Source organism: Suncus etruscus, chromosome 3, assembly GCF_024139225.1.
Source record: "Suncus etruscus isolate mSunEtr1 chromosome 3, mSunEtr1.pri.cur, whole genome shotgun sequence".
NCBI classification, from domain to species: domain Eukaryota; kingdom Metazoa; phylum Chordata; class Mammalia; order Eulipotyphla; family Soricidae; genus Suncus; species Suncus etruscus.
The window spans coordinates 49,871,476-49,877,887 of NC_064850.1; positions in this window are offsets into that span (position 1 = coordinate 49,871,476).

The window sequence follows — 6,412 nt, forward strand, 5'->3', positions numbered from 1 at the left end:
ACAATTTCTCAAAGAAGAAATACAAATGGTGGGCCGGAATGGGCACAATGGTAGGGCATTTGTCTTGCACACAGCTTATCTAGGCCAGACCATGGTTCAATTCTTTAGCATCCCACATGGTCCCCCAAACTAGGAGTGATTTTTGAGTGCATAGCCAGAAGAATAACCCCTGAGTGTTACCAGGTGTACCCTCCCCAAAATAAAACCAAAAATAGAAAATAAAAAAAAGGCCAAAAGGCACATGATGTTCCAAATCACGAATCATCAGGGCAATGCAAATCAAAACAACAATGAGGTACCATCTCACACCACAGAGACTGGTACATATCACAAAGAACAAGAACAATCAGTGATGGTGGGAATGTGGGGAGAAAGGAACTCTCATTCACTGCTGCTGGCGATGTTGGCCAGTATAGCCTTTATGGAGAGCAATATGGACATTCCTCAAAAACTGAAATTGAGCTCTCCTACAATCCAGCTATACCACTCCTATGGATATACCCTAGGGACACAAAAATGTAATACAAAAATACCTTTCTTACATCTATATTCATTGCAGCACTGTTTACAATAGCCAGAATCTGGAACTAACCAAGATGCCCTTCAACAGAAGAATGGCTAAAGAAACTTCAGTACTTTAATACAATGGACTATTATGCAGCTGTCAGGAAGATGAAGTCATGAAATTTTACTATACATGGATGCACATGGAAACTATTATGCTGAGTGAAATAAGTCAGAGGGAGAGAGAGACACAGAATTCTCTCACTCATATATGGGTTTTTAAAAAAAAGATATTATTGTAATAATGTTCAGAGATGAGGGCCAGAAGGATAGGCTCATGATATGAAGCTTACCACAAAGAATGGTGAGTGCTGTTAGAGAAATATAACTACAATAACAATTACCATGATAGTGTTAATGAGTGAGAAAAGGAGAATGTCTATCTTGAATATAGGCAAAGGGTGGGTGGGAAGGTAAATAGGGGGCATTGGTGGTGGGAAAGTTGCACTGGTTAAGGGGACTGTTCATTTTATGACTGAATCCCAACTACAATCATGTTTGATATTACGGTGTTCAAATAAAGATATTATTTAATAAAAATATATAGAAAGAAAATTGAACAATCCAATATTCACAAATTTCCTACATCCCAACTTTTATTTCTCAGTATCTTAAACAGGGTATATAATCTGTTAGTTCATATTCTCTGGTAATATAATGCTTATTTATAGATAACATGATAGTTATCAATTGCTAACTATATTACTTTAAAACTCATAGTTTATAATTTTTATGCATTTTATTGGCATTTTTTTAAACTTGCCTTCTGCAAGTCATCAAAACTATGCAGTTCCAAAAGTTCATTGTTATTTTAGAATATTTCTCCCATTATACAGCTTGGTGCACACATTTCAAAAGCTATTGCAAATAGATTATCTGCATTCTGTCAACAGAACAATTACTACTAATCTACAGGATACATGCTAAACAAAGATTAAATTAAAGGCATTTTACTCCCTAGTGACTTTGATTCAGTAACTTCAAAACTTCTGAATCATCAACTAATAAATGAGGCTTAACTAAGTTTTAGAATATTTTTATTGCATGTTCTCTCCTGAGAAATGGATGATTCAAATACACAGTCACTGGATATTAAATGAACTGTTTATGTAACACAATCACCAACCATAAATTCAACAAAGACTGTGGGGCCAGAGACATAGTGTAGGCTCTTGTCTTGCCTTGCAAGCAACCAACCCTAGTTCTATCTCTTGAATCAATAGAATTCCCAAGCTCTGGCAGGATTGACCCCCTGAGTAATGCTATGTGTAATAACTCCCCTGCTTTCCCCCCCCTAATGAAAGAAAAAATGAAACAAACCGTCTGGGATGTCCTTACTGTTTCTCAAATGTGCTTATAAATGAAAAGATGGATACTTGAGGAAGCAAATGATATATTTTTGGCTCTTGTTCTTTGCTTGGGGGTCCATTAAAGTAAGTTAGGCTATTAGTAAGTTAAGCATCCCAAGACGAGAAGAAAAATTAATCTAGACAGTTAAATTTTATTTCAAATCTATTTGTTTTAACTCATCAGTAACATTCCTCCTGATGTTTTTACTTTCTGGAAAGAACAACAGAAACATGTGCAGTTTCTTCCCTTTTACCAACAATCCTTGTAAAATAGTAAAAGCCAAATTGATGAGTGTCATCTTTTTTGTTTTCATCACATTTGGACCTTTTCAAAGCCCAAACCCTGAGTATTATTCATGCCAATGGTACTATTCACATGAATCATGAGGGTGGGAAAATCAAATCTTGACAGTACTAATATCTGTGAACCCTATAAAAAGGATAATGGGCAGCAAAGAAATCATTCCCATAGAAAGCTAATGAAGTCAAAAATGACAGAATCCATTGGCATTGATGTCTTTTATTATTTGGTTTTGGTTTGGGCCATACCCACTAGTGCTCAGGACTTTTTTACTTCAGGTTTTGCACTAAGGGATAATTCCTAGAAAGGCTTAGGGAATCATATGGGATGTTTGGAGTGGAGGACTCAAATAGGCTGTGTACAATGCAAGTGCCCTACCTTCTGTATAATCTCTCTGGTTCCAGAAAATCAGTGCCTTTCAAGAGGAACAGCAATGAAACAAATGTTTATACTGCAATGGTCCCATTTAAAAAGAAATTAATGTAGGATAAGAGACTAACATAATGATGGTAAAAAAAAAGTTGACTTAAAAATAAATTGAAGTCTAGACCTTATTTATCATAAAATCCAAAGAACAACATAAAAAATGTTTCTTGACATCAATGTTGGGGATAATTTTGGATGTGACTCAGAAAAGAAAACGAATAAGGCCAGATAAATAGTAGAGCAGGTTTAGCACTTGCCTTGCATGCAGTTGATGTGAATTTTATCATTGGCACCCTGAGACCTGTCAGGAGTGATTCCTGATCATTGAGCCAGGAGTGAACCCTGAACACCACTAGGTGTGCCCTCCCTAAAATGGAAAGCTAACAAAATCACAAACAAAACAATTATATTTCACCAATGTTAATTGTACTACAAGCAATAGCTATTAAGACAGCATAATATTGGAATGAAGACAGACCTACAGATTAATAAAATAGACTTGAGTATTTATAAGATACTCAATTAGATGTATAATCAATTAATCTTTAATAAAGGAACAAGAAACTCAAAATGGATTAAGGAAAGCTTCTTCAACAAGTGGTGTTGGGGCAACTGGTGAGCTACACACAAAAAAGCAAACTCAGACCTCTCTCTAAAACCATGCACAGAGGTCAAATTAAAATGGACTAAAAACCTTGATGTCAGATCTGAAACTACAAGGTATATAAAAAAATTGAGGCAAAACACTCCATGATATTAAAACTGAAGGCATATTCAAGGAGGAAAACATGACTGTCCAAACAAATGGAAACAGAAATAAACATTGCGACTACATTAAACTGAGATGCTTTTTTTTTACTTCAAAGGAAATAGTGACTAGGTTACAAATGTCACCCATGGAATGGGAGAAACAATTCACCCAATAGCCATATACCCATCAGATAAGGGGTTAATATAAAAGATATACAAGGTTTTGGCAGAACTTACCAAGAGAAACACATTTAACCCCACCAAAATATGGGGAGAAGAAATGAACAGACATTTCCTCAAAGAAGAAATACAGATGGCCAAGAGGCATATGAAAAAAAATGCTTCACTTCACTAATCATCAAGGGAGATCAAATCATGACAACAATGATATATCATCTCTTGCCACTGATCTGGCACACATCACAAAGAATAAGAACTATCAGTGCTGGCATGGATGTGATGAGAAAGGAACTTTTATTCAATCTAGTCCAACCTTTCTGGAAAAAAATATGGATATTTCTCAAAAAACTGAAAATTGATCTCCCTTATGAACCAGTAGTACCATTCCTGGGGATATAGTCTAGGAATACAAAAACACAATACAAAAATACCCTCTACACTCCTATGTTTATTTCAGTACTATTTGCAAGAGCTAGAATCTGGAAATAACCCAAGTGCCTCAAAACAGATTAGTAGCTAAAGAAACTGTGGTACATCTACACAATGGAATAAAATGTAAATGACTCTAGAAACACAAAAACACAATACAAAAATATCTTCTGCATTCCTATCTTTATTGTTATTTACAATTGCTAGAATCTGGAAACAACCCAGATTAATGGCAACAAAAGAATGGCTAAAAAAACTGTGGTATACACAGTTTCACACACAACAGAATAGTACACAAATGTTAGGAAAAATAAAGTCATAAAATTTACCTATACATGGATGGACATGGAGACTATTATGCTGAGTGTAATGAGACAGAGTGAGAGATACAGACTCAGTCTTAGTCATCTGTGGAATATAAGAAAAAGAAAATGCAATATGATATTAATACTGAGATAATAGAGATGAGGGCCGCAATGACCAGCCCAAGATATGAAGCTTATCACAAACTACGAGCACATTAGAGAAATAATTACACTAACAACTACCATGATAATGATAGTGAGAGAGAAAAATAGAATGCCTGTCCTAGAGACTGGCAGAGGGTAGGGGAATAGTGAAATGGGGAACATTAGAGAGTAAGAATAAGTTATAGTGGTAAAGGGTGTTGTACATTTTATGACTGAAACCCAATCATGAACATTTTTAACCATGGTACTTAAATAAAATATTAATATTTATAAAACTATTATATGAGCCAGGGTTTCTATTTCTGAGTAATATTCTGATGGAAATGAGAATACTAACTTGAAAAGACAGATTCACAATTATGTTCATTTAGAGTACCTAAGGCATGGAAACATCATAAATGGATGAACATATAAAGTAATTGTGATATCTATGTGAATATATACAATGTAATATCACTCATCATCAATAGATGAAAATCTTTCCAACTATGGATTATCCTGAGGGAATTAGTCTAAGTGAAATAAATCAGATAGAAAAATAAAACTGATACCATATGCTTTGGTATACTCTAGTATATGTTCTAGTATGTCATTTCTAAAGGAAAAACAGGTGGCAAAACAAAACACTGAGCTCATAGAGAATAGGCTGACAACTGCTGGGGGTGTAGAGTAAACATAGAGAAGAGGGTCAAGAGTATAAGCTTCCATCTATGAAATAAATCACGGTGATAAAATGTACAGAACAGGGACTACAATGCACAATATCATTTGTTTGTTATTTTGTTTTGTTTTGTTTATGGGTCACAACAGCAGCGCTCAGGGATTACTCCTGACTCTACACTCAGAAATCACTCCTGGCAGGTGCTAGGGACAATATGGGATGCCGGGATTCGAACCACCATCATTCTGCATGCAAGGCAAATGCCTTACCTCCATGCTAACTCTCCGTCCCTCATTTGTTATATTTGAAAGTAGACAAAATACTTGATCATATAAAGTATCACTATGAGCATAATTTAACAATATCCAGTTATGGGTATTTATGGAATTCATTCTGGTGATGATTTCATTATAAATACAAATTTTAAATTATTATTTTTAAAACTTATTAATGTAATGCTGCAGGCTAATAATATTTCAATTTTAAACATGAAAGAGAAAAGAGGCAGGGTAGTTGATGATCCCTACTAAAAGGATGTCTTCTCTTCCTTGTCATCATTTACTCTAGTGTCTTGGAAATTTGTGATAAAATAGCTTCCTTTGAATTGTCCCCTCAGATGGGAATTAGGGGTCTTATTTATTTATTCATTTATTTATTTGTTTGTTTTTGGGCCACATCCAGCGGTGCTCAGGGGTTACGCCTGGCTATCTGCTCAGAAATAGCTCCTGGCAGGCACGGGGGACCATATGGGATGCCGGGATTCGAACCAACCACCTTAGGTTCTGGGTCGGCTGCTTGCAAGGCAAACACTGCTGTGCTATCTCTCCAGCCCCAGATTTTTTATCTAACTGATGTAAACACCCCAGGATCGCAGAACATTTTGTTTCTATAATTTATTTAATTATTTTGTTTTTGGGGCCACACCCATTTGATGCTCAGGGGTTATTCCTGGCTAAGCACTCAGAGATTGCCCCTGGCTTGGGAGACCATATGGGATGCCGGGAGATCGAACCTCAGTCTTTCCTTGGCTAGCGCTTGCAAGGAAGACACCTTACCTCTAGTGCCACCTCACCAACCCCCCTATAATTTATTGACTTTTCTTTTGGACTTAATATGCAAATGTGCAATAGAGAGTTATAAACACATAGACCAGTGAATAGAACTTCATGAGCTGTTTTATCTCTTTGCAGCATTCACCAACCTTAAAGACTTCTATTTTCCTCCTCAGTCCCATACGATGGCACATTTCTGCTTCTTTTTCCTTTCTCTAGTTACAAGTGTC